The 14329-nt window shown below is 46.5% G+C and overlaps 1 protein-coding gene and 1 pseudogene across 7 annotated transcripts in view; both read left to right on the top strand.

The window, feature by feature from the left end:
• The window catches only part of CALN1 (calneuron 1), a 492584-nt gene that overhangs the window by 363435 nt on the left and 114820 nt on the right, over positions 1-14329 (top strand). The gene's annotated exons all lie outside the window — the stretch shown is intronic.
• Positions 2191-2304, top strand: LOC116581558 (annotated as a pseudogene).

Here is a 14329-nt window from a genome sequence, read left to right as displayed (position 1 = left end):
ACATCCAGTTTGGAGAATATGCTCTTGACTTTGCCGATATGTGAAATTCTTTGAAAACAAATGATCTCACAGGGTGATGGGTATTAAGGGCAGCACGTGCAGTGATGAGCACTGGGTGTTCGACACAATCGATGAATCGTGGAATGCTCCATCAGAAACTAATGATTTATTATGTGTTGGCTCATTGAACATAATTTAAAAAAAAACAGCATTGGGGCCAGATAGCCTTGTAGGTGTTTGCACCTTGATGGTAAAGTGGAGGGTTATAACAAAGATACATCATGTTCAGTTTGCCAAGGAACGGAAGAGCATCAGGATTAGAAATGGGTTCTGGTCCTCTGAGCCATGGAATTTGACCGTGGTCCTCTTCATGCTGGTAGAGATGGGGGTGGAGTGGCATTTGTCTCGTCTTTGCTGTAAGTATTCCCGGCACATACCCTTCCCCCCCAAACAATCAGAAACGTAAAAAGTCAAAAGCCTAGAATATACAAAGATGCCAAATCTCTTTTCTACGTATACAATTAAAACTTACTGGAAGGGCTGGATGCCCATATTTTTCATGTTTTGGGAGAAGATTCTTAGTCATTTTGATGGACATTCTAAGGACGCTACTAAACCGGATTACGAAGGAGGAGGGCAAATCATTCAGGTTGCTGTTTGTCCTAACATCTGATAAGGCCACAGCTTCCTGTAGAATGAGTTACTTCAGGCTGGGCAGCCTATACTCATCTTTTCTGACTTACAAGGACCCCAAAGAAGAAGCATCTGAGGGCTTAACACTCCAGGTCACCCATCACAGGGAAAACCAATCTGAGAGGTCTGGCGATGTGTAGAGGGTGATCTGAGGATCTGATCTCTCAGTCAAGAATTGCTGTGAGCGATATCTGTTATGAGGTTGGGTGGGAGATAGAGCCTGTCAAGGTACATGCTGATGGGTCTGGTCTCCTACCGGGGAAGAAGTTCCCTTTTGCTACATTTCACAGATAAGCTGACTCTTGTCATGAGGCTGTTACCATTACCATCAGTTCTAAAGGTTGAGCAGAAGTGTGTTCTGCCCCTTCTAGGGGACCCATAGACATAGGCTTGGAGAATCCAGACTTGTTTTCATGGATCCGGGCAACACTGCTAGGAGGGGTGGGAGAACCAAGTCCTCCCAAGAAGCAAAAAGGTCTCCCTTTCGCTCCAGGATTGTATATCCCGGTATTGCTGGGCTTAACAAAGAAGGCCCCTGACAGATGAGAAAACTTTCGACAGGGGCCTTGCTGAGCTGTTTTCTGACAGGCCAGGATGAGAGCACTGTGAGATGCCCAACTCCCAGTCCGCTAAGTCCATTGGGAGGTATAGGACTCTTCCCTACTGCTCTCATCCCGCCGTCTGCTGCTGGCCAGTGGCCCCTGAGAATAGACTGGCCCTATTTCAGGCATTCGTGCGTTAGAAACCAGATGATGGAATAAGTGACTCCCCACGGGAGGCCCAATGTGAAAAGCCGTCCTGTTCCACTGGATTTAAGTGTCATCAGCACGGAAAGGATAGTTCTTGCCAAGGGGAGAATTAAGCTGTGTATTTTCCATGTCACAAAGACTGGCGGGTTTTATTTATTTTTATTTTTTAAAAATATTTTATTTATTTATTTATTTGACAGAGAGAGCACAAGGAGGGGGCATGGCAGATAGAGGGAGAGAGAGAAGCAGGCTCCTCGCTGAGTAGAGCGTGTGATTGGGGCTCGATTCCAGGACCCCGGGATCATGACCTGAGCCAAAGGCCGATGCTTAATCGATTGAGCCACCCAGGAGCCCTGACTAGGTGTTTTTAAGTAAGTCCCCGTGGAAGAGATAGTGGAGCAGAGAGGAAGGAACTGGGATGGGGTACCAGTTGATCAAGGAGTGAAATGCCTTCGTTGACCCTTGTGTGTGGTGTGGCTTCTCCAGCACGTCTGTCTCACGGCCGGGCTTGGTTTCCAGGGCAAGTAGAAAATGAAGCCTATGGCACAAAATGGAAGTTGCGGAAACAGACCAACATGAGGTCTGCAATGAGTTCATTTACGGCAATGGTGAACCCGTAGTGCGGTGAAGGAAAGATGGCTTTTCCGAAGGTGTTAAGTCTGGACCCCTGTCTTATACTGTGAGCAAGTATCAACTCCAAGCACATTGTAAACCTCAGTGCAAAAACTAAAAATAATAAGGCTTCTACAGCTTTGTGCAGTGACGTTATTGAAGCCAGTGAGGTTTATCCAATGCACAATTATTGCTAATTGAAAAATAATAAGCTTTTAAAAAAAAGAATATGGGAGAGATCATAAAGATCATAAAGATGACCTTGGAGAGGAAAAGAGTTTTGAAACCGATACAAAGAGCATCCATCATAAAGGAAAAGATTGACGGTGAAGACTACATTTAAAATAAACTCTGTTGGGGGTGCCTGGGTGGGGCTGTCAGTTAGGCATCTGGCTCCTGATACCCGCTCAGTCTTGATCTCAACCTTGTGAGTTCAAGGTCCACACTGGGCTCCATGCTGGGTGTGGAGCCTGCTTAAAAAAGAAAGTAAAGTCAGTTCATGCAAAGGCACTAGTAAGGCGAGTCAAAAAAACCAGTCACAGGTTGGGAGAACATACATACATGCACCACACACACACACACACACACACACACACACACACACGCATACGTACGTACATAAAGGGACAGCTCCAAAACATATGAAAAATAACCAAGTAACCAAGAGACAAATACAGGCGGCCTGATAGAGAAATAGGCAAAAACTAGAATAAGCTCCTCACAAAGGAGTGGATTGGAATGACCCACAACCTTACAGGAAGATTACCAGTCACTAGGTAAGTGTGAGTTAATTTCACAGTGAGAGGCTCTAATCCTGAATACGGAGTGAGCGCTCACAGAGGGTCACTGAAGAATGTGCCTGGTGCAGCTGTCTGTGATCTCTGAGAAGCAAACACCAGCAGGTGGGTTGGGGAACTCAGAGTACCACCAAAGGGACAGTCACGTGTCTGCCATTTTTATTCTCTGACCTGGACTCAAAGATCTTCCCAAGCTCCCAAAGTGCACACAAGGTGGAGAAGGAGAGCCCTCCGGAGGACACTTGTTTTGGGTCTGTGGGATCAGAAGCATACCCCTACAAGACGGAGAGAATGGGGGATGCCCTGCTCTTTGTGTGTTTGTTTTCCATTGTCTTCTGGCCCTGAAGCAGAGACGGCTGTGATGGCACCAGCATCGTGGTAGGTCTTTGTGCCAGGACCCTGGAAGTAATGGTTATTTTTCCTACTTCCTCTATTGTCCAGCGGGTTGCCTTTTCCCCTCCTCTGTGTATCTTCTCTGTCCTCCCTTGCAGACGCAGCTGTGGAAAGTGTACAGTAGAGTGAGGAAGTTGAAGCTCCACTTGCTAGCCAGAAGGCCAGGAAGGGAGGCACTGAGCACACACAGTGGAGGAGACCTTGAAAAAGCAACAGCATAAAGCCTTATGAATTTCTGGGCTCACTCCCAGGTCGCGCAAGCACGGATCTGATTCTGAACAGCATCATAAGGGTTTTGAGGACTGGTTTGTAGTACAGGCAACCTCCCAGGTTGTAGACCCGCCAGTGGGCCGTATATGCCCAGGACAATCTGAAGAGCACTGCAGAGGTTTGTAAACTGAGCTGATGTTGAAAGCACAGGGGGTAAATCAGAACTCGTAGCCTTGGTACTGGGCGAAGACCTTCATGACCTTGGGTTGAGCAGAGTTCTTAGGTATGACACCAAAGCACAACCAATAAAGGGAAACAGATGAATTGGACCTCACTAAAAATAAAACTTTTAAGGCAGATTGATGAGATATCAGTTCACACCAGTTGGATCGGCTGTTTTAAAAAAGACGAAAATAGCCGCTGTGGAGAAAAGGAGCCTGTGTGCACTGCTGACGGGGATTAAGTAGAGAACAGTACGCAGGTTCCTCACAAAATTAAAAATAGAGCCATAAAAAAAGCAGTTCCACTTCTGGGTATTTACCTGAGAAAAACAAAAAACAGCAGCTCAAAGAAATATATGCACTCCTATGTTCACTGCAGTATTATTTACAACAGCCAAGATATGGAAGCTGCCTGAGTGTCAGTGGGCGAATGGAGACAGATGTGTGTGCCTTGCACGCACAGCCCCCCCAACTGGAATATTAAAAGAATGTAATCCTGACACTTGTGACACCATGGATGGACCTAGATGGTATAATGCTGAGTGAAAAGAGTCAGACACAGAAAGACAAGTACCATATGATTTCACTCATATGTGGAATTTCAAAAACAAAACGAATGAACAAAACAAAACAGAAATGGACTCATAGGTACAGAGAACAATGTGGGGGCTAGCAGAGGAAAGGGGGTTGGCAGAATATGGTTGAAATAGGTGAAGGGAATTGAGAGGTACGACCTTGTCATTATAAAATGAATTGGTCTTCAAGGTGTAAAATACAGCATGGGGAAATATTGTCAATAAAATTGCAATAACTTTGTATATAAGCAACATGTGGTAATTAGACTCTTTATGGGGAACATTTCATAATATATTATCAAATCATGGGGCACCTAGGTGGCTCTGTGAGCCAAAGGCAGAGGCTTGGGCTCAGGTCACGATCTCAGGGTCCTGGGATCGAGCCCGGTATCAGGCTCTCTGCTCAGCGGGGAGCCTGCTTCCCCCACTCTCTCTGCCTGCCTCTCTGCCTGTTGGTGATCTCTGTCTCTCTGTCAAATAAATAAATGAAATCTTAAAAAGAATATATTAAATTATCAAATCAGTATGATGCACACCTGAAACTAATAGAAAATTGTGTGCCAATTATAGTTCAATGGGCAAAAAATAATGAAAATAAATAATCAAAAGTTCTTGCTTTGTAAAAAAGAATAATAACCCTAACAGGATAATGAAAGGAGAAGCAGAGTGGGAGAAAATATCTATAAATTACACATTAAAAAAGGACTCGTATTCAGAATATACAAATTACTCTCAAAAATCAACAAAGTGTAAATAAACAGCTCAGTGCAAAAATGGGCAAAATATATGAACAGACACTTCACCAGAGAAGATACTTGAAAGCACAGAGAAGAATAAAACACATGAAAAGACACTAAACATTATTAGTCATTAGAGGGCAATGCAGTTAAAACCACAGGCTCCTCCTGTCTGGATTGCCTAAAATAAAACAAGCAAACAAGTGAAACGAACAAAAACTCTGATAACACTAAGTGTGGCTGAGGATACAGAGCCCCTGGAACGCTGAGACATTGTTCATGGAATGCAAAGGGGTACAACCACTCTAGAAAACAATGTGGCAGTTTCTTACGTAGTTGAACACATGATTAACACAGGACCCAACACCCCACTAAGTATTTATTTTAGTTGAGTTAGAAACCTGTGCACACACATGCATTGACTTGCACCTGAATGTGAATGGCAGTTCTTTTCACAGTTGCCAAAAACTGGAAATGACCTACATTTTCTATCAGCTGGTAAACACACCAACTGTGGTATTTTTGTAATGGAGTATTGCTCAGCAACAAAAAACTGAGTAAACTATTAATGTATGTAGGAATGTAAGTGAATCTCAAAGGCCTTTAGGCTGAGTGAAAAAAAGCTGAGTGAAAAAAAAGTGAAAAACAATATATATTGGGGTGCCTGGGTGGCTCAGTGGGTTAAGCCTCTGCCTTTGGCTCAGGTCATGATCTCAGGGTCCTGGGATCAAACCCCACATCAGGCTTCCTGCTCAGCGGAGAACGTGCTTGTCCCTCTCCCTCTTCCCTTCCCCCTTCTCCTACTCTCTTTCTCTCTCTCAAATAAAAAAATAAATAAAATCTTTAAATTAAAAAAAAGAGCACGGGCACTTGGGTGGCTCATTCATTAAGCATCTGCCAAAAAGCATCTGCCAAAATCAAGAGTCTGACACTTAACCGACGGAGTCACCCAGGTGCACCCCAAATTTTCAGTCTGAAAATGAAAACACTTCTATGTTCCCTCCCCCATTCAAATAATCGGTAACAGCAACAACAAAAATCCAAAGACTCAACCAGCTCATTTCTGTCTAAGTCACCCCCTGGAAATTGCATTCACCTGTCCGAGAACTGAAGTTACTTAATCTGAGGGCTCGTGATTGGTGAGCTGAGGAAAGCATCTGGGGTTTGATAGTAAGTCAGGAGCCTTGCAGCGGTGGAGCGGGCATGTCACGGACTGGGAGTGGTGTTTTGGGCGGGGTGGGGGAGGGTAAAATATTTCTTTTCTTTTCTTTTTTTTTTTTTTTTAAAGATTTTATTTATTTATTTGACAGACAGAGATCACAAGTAGGCAGAGAGGCAGGCAGAGAGAGAGAGGAGGAAGCAGGCTCCCCGCTGAGCAGAGAGCCCGATGCGGGACTCGATCCCAGGACCCTGAGATCATGACCTGAGCTGAAGGCAGCGGCTTAACCCACTGAGCGACCCAGGTGCCCCAAAGGGGAGGGTAAAATATTTCATTCTCAAGTTACCTACCACCAAAGACTTTGTTTTCTTTTTCAACCCTTTTTGCTTTCACGTTTATGCTTTCATCTCAGATTGCCTCACGTTTTCATGGTTCCAGAATCAATAATGATAAATCTCTTGCCGTCAAGGAAAATTTGAGCTTTAACCATGAATCAGAGTCACCGTCCCACCTACCTCCCGTCAACCTCACCACAGAGAGTCAATCAGAATTCTTTCACAGAAAATGAAAAGAGGATTGTCAATCCGAGGCAAGAGGCGGCTAGGTTATTTCAGAGTCCTAACCTTGACTTTCGCTAGGATGGAAACAAGATGATTAATTGCAGATTCCCTTCCAGTGTCTCCTTTAGCTGTCCTCACCCTCAGCCAGTACATGGAGCTCCCTGTGAAGGGAGGTGAAGGGACGAACTATCGCAAACAGAATAGAAATGCCCCGGCTCCCTGTCTCTGCATGGCTAAGCTCAGTCAGGACTTTGCGTTGGAATAACGCAGAAGCAGAGGATTTTCAGACACCGGGATCTGCAGTCTCTCTGGTTGCTGGCCCTCCCCCGCCGCACCCGTACGTGCTGCAGCCAGCCCGTCTGTCACAGGAGTTCTTCTCTGCTCTTGGAGTTCCAGAGACGGGGACTGCTCAGTCTGCACTTCCTGGGCTGGGGGCTTTGGGGAAAGCATCTTCTCTGGGCTCGCCTGGTGCCAGATCGCATGGTGGCTTTCCATCGTGAGCCCCCAGGCCCCCCTGAAATAGGTCGTACTTCTAACCCTTCTCCCATGGGTGCCGTCCGTCCACCCATTTGCCATTACGTACAGCGTAGTCAGGTCATGCTAGCATCTGTCTGGGTGCTCTTCGGAGTCCCAAAGCATCCTGAGCCCGTGGAGCCTGGGCACCCTCAAGCCCTTAGGTCCATCCTATATGCTGACTCAATATTTTTTTTAAAGATTTTTAAAAATTTATTTATTTGACAGAGATCACAAGTAGGCAGAGAGACAGGCAGATAGAGAGAAGGAAGCAGGCTTCCTGCGGAGCAGAGAGCCCAATGCGGGACTCGATCCCAGGACAATGGGATCATGACCTGAACCGAAGGCAGAGGCTTGATCCCACTGAGCCACCCAGGCGCCCCTATGCTGACTCAATACTAACCGGTCTTTGAATCTAAAGAAACCAGCGTGCCATGTTCCATGTCTCACACAGAGCAGTGGGAAGAGCACTCATGTTGCAGTCTAACAGACCTGGCTTTGAACCCAACTGTACCATTTACTATGGAATCTCTAAATTTGATAACTTACAGCCCTCCCTTATAAAGTAGGAATTGTGGCCACCTCCCTGACCATTATGAGGCTTGGGGAGAGAACACGTATCAAAAGTTCTTCAGCTTCTCTCTCTCCCCTGTAACATCCCATTAGGATACAAACCTCCTAAGACAACTCTCACCCTAAAAACAGCAAATGAAATTCTGTTCACACCCTTGCCCCTCCAGCTTCTAACTCCTTTCTCTTCTCCCCTCCGTGGATAACCCTTTTGAAGAGTAGTCTGCACTCCCTCACTGCCATCTGTCTGTCCTCACATTGACTCCTGAATTCGATCTGATCGGCCCGATTTCCATCCCTGCTACTCCATAAAAAACTCTAGTCAAGGTCCCTTGAAGTTGCTAACTAACGTTAATGTTGCTAAATCCAATGGTCCATTTCAGTCCATCACTTCTGGGCCTTCCGGCAGACCTGGCGTGTTCGTTATGCCCCCTTCTTTGAAACACTCCTACCACTTGGTTTTCAGAACGGCGCGTGCTTCTTTCCTCCCTCACATCAGCTTTTCCAGCTCCTCTACTGAGTCTCCTCATCCCTCGTCACTAAACCTCAGAGCATTCGGACTGTCCTTGGACTCATTTCGTTGTTGGCCTCACCCATGCCTGTGGGTTTAAATACTTCTAAACGCTGAAGGTGCCCAAATTCATACATTCAGACGTTTCCTCTGAACTCCAGACCACTACTTCTCTCCATCTCCTGGTCCAAGCCATTGTCTTTTGCTTGGATCAGTGCAGTAGCCTCTTCACTGATCTTCCTGTTTCTGTCCTTGCCTGTTGCCCCTTTACTAACACAATTAGACTTAAGTTACAATATGAGACAGCTCATGTTACTCTTTTGCTCCCACTTTGTCTTTTTGGAAAGTTGAAATCCTCCGTGGTGTGCCTCTACTGCCTTTCCTTCTGTTCTCACTCTGCTGTAACTGCCCTGGCCTCTTGGCTGCTCCTCAAACACATCAACCCGGTACCCGCCTCAGAGCCTTTGCACCTGTGATTTCTTTTAGTGGGAAACCTATCCCCCAGACGCCTCAGGGCTCATTTCCTTGTTCTCTTCCAATCCCTGCCCACGTGGTAGAGAAGTTCTGTTGGCCACACTGTATTAAGTAACCATCCTTTCCTCCTTACCCTCTCCTGGCTCTCCTCATCCCTCGTGTTGCACCTTAATTTTCTCCATGATGCTCTTCACAATCTGTCATAAAATATCATTTTTTATTAGTTTATTGTCCTCCCTCATTAAGAAGTAAGCTCATTCAACAAGTTATGCTCTGTTCCAGTTTCATCGTCTAACCAAATGGTTCAAAAATTCAAATTTTTTAGTCACCTCCTCACATGGTGAGGAGTAGACATGATAACACATATAGGAATGCACTGAAAATAATTAAAAGTGCTATCTGGATGTAAGGCATTAATTCTGTCATCATTATTATTAATAAAGAAGATTCCAGGGGGTTTCTGCTTCCACCCTCCTTGGGTACCCGCCTATAGGAAGTCTTCTCTTCTTACAACTGGGGGAAAAGCTGGCATGTCTCCTCATAGACCAACAGACAGAATAGATGAGACTGCTGATGGAGGCCAGGAAATGGAATGAGTGGCTATGGGCAAACCGCAGTGTGTGTCGGAACCTCAGTTTCCAAAATAGCAAAAATGAAGTATTTGTGATATTTCTCTGCCATGACTCAGAGTTGATAAGATCAGAAGAAAAACCAATAGGCAAATGTTTGGTCTATGCAGTAGATCTAGCAAGGTGACGAGGTACAGATTGCTGGTGCCAACACCTTCTGTGCATACCCTATGACATTGGTTGAGTTATTTTACTCCCCTGTGCCTCTCTTTCCTCCAAGTGTACAGAAGGGTGCTAACAGAACCCATCTCTTGGGGTTGACATGTGGTTAACTGCAAAGCACTTAGAACAGTTACCTGGAGGTTCTAATAAATGTTCCTTATCTTTATTATTATTGTGTTGTTATTTGTAGAGTATGAAGTTCCATACAAAAAATTTTTTTTGCCTTATCATGTGTTCTTTTAAGCTGAGGCCAATGAGAAGTGGTGAAAAAATTAGGGCATCTCATGGATACACATCTATGGAACCATAGCTACCCAGTAAAAGCATCTTAAAGAGATGTTTAATGACCAAAGGCAAAGTTACATATATATATACATACATATATATAGATAGATAGATAGATAGATATATGCTCCCCTCTCAGTCTTTCAGAATTCTTTTGATGTCCTTTGATAACCCTCTTAGGGAAGAACACGTGGCAGAAATCAGAAGATTCAAGACTCTCTGATGTAAAGTAAGAGATAATAGGAAAGTTGGGTCAGCATGAGCTTGATTTGCCCCCAGACTGTGATTAGAATTATACATTCCACAGGGGTCTTCCCAAGAGGATCTGAGGTGTGCATTAGATCTTTGTAAGTGATTTCCCTTCTTTGAGTCTGAGTTTCCGCATTGCAAATTTGAGAGTATTAATAACTGCCCTGAAAATATGGCAGTCATTCTCCATTCCCATCCTACCCAGATTCTCTAGCAGGAATGAATTAATGGCAGCTGTTCCAATAAGCTAGGTCTCTCTCAACTCTGAGCCTAAGCTTTTTTCCACACTGCCAACCTTAATTAACACCCAGCTTGCCTTTCAAGACCATCCCTAGCTTTCACTTCCTCTGGAAGAGGGGTCCTTTTTCTGTGCCTCTCTAGAAACCTGTGCCCACTGCCATCAAAGCACTTACCACATGAGATGGAAATTACTCTCTCTTACAAGCTTGCAAGCCCCTCAAGCATTTGGCCCCTGGTACCCAGCACAATGCCTAGCACACAAACAGTACTCAGTATATTGTTCTTCCTCGGAAGATTTTATTTACAATTATTCAGTGTTCTTTTATACCCATTTTAGAAGACTTAGTATGCAGGTAAAGTGCCATAACACCTTGGAAAGCCAAAAGCATTATAAAAGAATATATATTAAAAACAAGACAGATCTTTCAGAAAAAGTTTGGTGATGTAGAGAAGACAAAAGAGGTAACGGCATCTTTCCTCCTGTTAAGGAGACAGCTATTTTATTAACCTGGAGCGATCATTTAATCTCTTTCAAATAATAAATCCTATTCTCTCAACACAAGCGTGTGTAGATAGCATGAATTTTAACAGTGCAGGGTGCCAGGTTGTGGGGAACACGGAGACGAACAACAAGGTGTAGGAGGTAAGCCGTAGGCACTGACAAGTCAAAGCAGAAAGTACAGAGGACTGGGGCGCCTGGGCGGTGCAGTCGGTTAAGCAGCTGACTCTTGCTTTTGCCTCAGATTGTGACCTCATGGTCATGGGTTCGAGCCCCCCGTGGGGCTCTGTGTTCGGTGTGGCATCTGCTTCAGATTCTCTCTCCCTCCCACTCTGCCTCTCCTGCGTGCACACTCGCTCTCTTATAAATAAGATCTTAAATGAGACACTCAGAAGCACACAGGCATTTATGAAAATTTACAAGGGGTCACGCATCTACTACTAGAGGAGTCAAAGATTTTATGGAGGTGGTTTGAAGAATGCGTAGAAGGTGGGCAGGTTCTGGTGGACTTTGCGTGTGAAGGGGAGGACGCAGGGAACTCACAGCGCTGAGCTGACGAAAGCATGGTGGGACCTTGGTTTTAGAAAGGATCATCTAGCTGGTTGGACAAGGTGGGCGAGTCCGGAGCCTGGAGCGGAACAAGGATTCTCCTGAGGTCATCCAGGTAAGGGCAGAGGGGTCTCATGTAGACGGAGGGCAAGGGGTGAAGAGCACAGACATCCTAGAGGAGGAAGTGATTTCCGTGGGAGGTCACCAGGAGGATGTGGGGGCACGAAGGATGGAGCCATGAGTGCGAGGCCACTGAGCATGAGGATTTCATGGCCCGGGCAAGTGCCCCCAGCTTGCTTCTGATTTCTTCAATTCAGCAGTTGCAGCCAGTGCATCCAATTCAACAGATCAGTGACTTGATGGAGACACAGGGAGGAAGCTGTTGGGATGGCTAGGCTAGTGCATCGTTCATGCCTCTGCGAGCCATTGTTTCCCTCCGAGATGCCCCAGAAAGCAGGTTCTGGGGTGGTCCTGCCCTGCTTCCGACTCTGCAATCAGCAGCTGCAGCTGTTAGCTTGGGCAAGTGATTGATGGGTTGAGTCTGCATCCCAGTAGGGGAGTGGGGGGGCAGGCTGCGGCAGTGTGAGAAACTGGGGCACAGAAGATGCTGGGGAAGGAGGAAGATCCGCCATCGTCCAGGTCCATGAGTGCACGGCGAAGTCAAGGGCTGTGGCTCAGGATGAGCCGAAGCTGCTGGCTTTTCCGGTTAGGATCTGTGTGGTCTTAGTGTGGAAGGTGACACCTGCAAGTCCAGAGAGGAGGCCAGACTGCGCGCTGAGTTCCCGCAGAAGCTGGGGAGCCTTGTTTCTGCTCTTTACTCCTTCACGGGAAATGAAGTATTTTCCTGAGACTTCCTGGTGCCAGAGTGCTTTGATCGAATTCCCGTGGGGATCCAAAAAAGCTGTGTGGTGCTCTAGGGGCAGCTGTGGCTGTCATCCTAGATGACATTCCTAGAGACTGGGGCTCACTGGGCGTGGTTGGTGCGGGCAGGCTTCCTGGAGGAGGTGACGTGGGTTGGAAAGAAATGAGAAGGTGGAGCTGGCTTTATCAAGAACTGAGGGACTGGCGTTCTTTGTAGGAGGAATAACAAGTTCAAAGTCCTAAGGTGGGAAAACTTGGCCTGTGCCCAGCATAGCAGGACAGCTGGTCTGGTTAGAGTACAGAGAGGCAGGAAGGTGGGCTGAGGCAGACTTGTGGGAGCACACGGCCCGTCCTGAAGAGTGGGGAAGCTGTTGTCAGTTTGAACAGGCGTATCCTGATTGGAATCATGGTTTTCCAAAAGCTGACTCTGGTGTCTGTGCCTATCAGAGGGTGAGGACAGAGCGAGAGAGAGTAGGAAGTAGATCTTCCAGCAAGAAATAGTCTGGAATATTAAAAAAAACAACAAAAAAAAACATGGTAGTCAGTGTCAGAAACCTAGATCCTTGTCTCAACCCTTGTACCTATCCAGGCGTGTCCTTGGACCAGCCCGTGCCTCAGCGTCCCCATGGGTAAAATGATGGAGTTGGAGTGGGTCCCATACGGGGTCCTTTTCCACTTGCCCAGGCCTGAACGGTGGATTAAACAGGTGTGAGCCACTGTCCGTACGGAGTTCTTTTGCAGACGGTCAAGGAACAGCGCCCTTCCTCTGAATGTCCACCGTACTTTGGCCAGCCCTCTGGTCCAGACCGCCTAGAAAGCAAATTCTAGTGCATCCCTGAGAAGCACCAGTGAGGCCTTCCTCAGATAGTCATGGCGCCCTGGTGTCACAGGAGTGACGCAGAGCATTTTGAAGGCCTGTCGGGTCAGCTCTTGCCTGCCGCGTGCCCCATGGGGGAGCCTCTGCTAGCGCCGGGAGAAGAGACCGCCCCCCCTTCCGCCTACCCAGAGCGGAGTCTGCGAAGGACACCGGGGCCTTCTCTGCAGACCCTCTGCAGACCCTCACATCCTGGCCTAGTCCCACTGCTGAGTCACCGTGCTGCCTGCCATCTCCCTAAGATGGAGTCATGCTCCTGTCATGCTCCACGGCCCTATCTTCTGTGGGCCAGAAGGATAGGGATCCCCTGAACAAAATGTGGGAGTCAGTCCCCTCTGTGAATATACCCGCCATTACGGATCTACCCTTATCTCTGCCTCCCTGGAGTGGGGAAGAGGAAAGCACACCCGCACCCTAAGAGGTGCCTGTTCTGTGACATTCCCGTCTCCGTGGCCAGTGACTCCTTTGGCCTTCCTCTTACCAGTCCAGGCGTCTTGCTTTGGAGCTAGAGATCTTGAATTCATCCTCACACCTACCCGTTTCCGTCTTCATTCTCAATTAATCTCAACTAGAGGGAAAAGCAAGAATCCTATGGCTGGCCTGGAAGCTTCCCTGGCAGACTTGAGCCCAACCCCGAGGATGGATAGGTTCAGAGATACTGCGGAGGGAGGGGGTCGGGGGCTGGATAACGAGGACACATGGTCCATGAGCTACAGCAGTGGGCTTTAGAAACTGCCAGGAATCCTGGAGAAGAGCTAGATTAATCTGTTCAAATAGTAGTCCTTAGAACAAGTCACATGTCAACAGCAAGGGTTTAGTAATACCAAAGAAGAGGTCAGTTTGAATAATTACGGGCCCTTTACTCCTGTTGATTTTTCTGATCACAACTGCATTCTGGGAACAGTATTACAAAGCAGCCCAATTTATGTGGATTTTTTTTTTTTTTTAGGGAAAAAATAGCTTTAGTACATTTTTTTTTTTTTTTCATTTTTAAGTCCAATAATATTTTCAGAAATTCTGAAACAGGCGGTGGTACAGGGAAACTGCATGGTGATTTGGGGGTTAAATTTCTGCTCTCACTTTTATCGTAGGTATTGTAGCTTAAACATGTTGCTCAAGCCTAGTCTGTAAAGTCACCGTAGCTCACGGTGCGGTCACATCGTCTGAGATCAGGAGCAGAAAACTCCTGGCAAGAGCTGCTACCTGG

Source organism: Mustela erminea, chromosome 20 (genome assembly GCF_009829155.1).
Source record: "Mustela erminea isolate mMusErm1 chromosome 20, mMusErm1.Pri, whole genome shotgun sequence".
NCBI lineage: Eukaryota > Metazoa > Chordata > Mammalia > Carnivora > Mustelidae > Mustela > Mustela erminea.
Note: the sequence above shows the minus strand (reverse complement) of the source record. Positions and strands in the feature narration are given on the sequence as shown.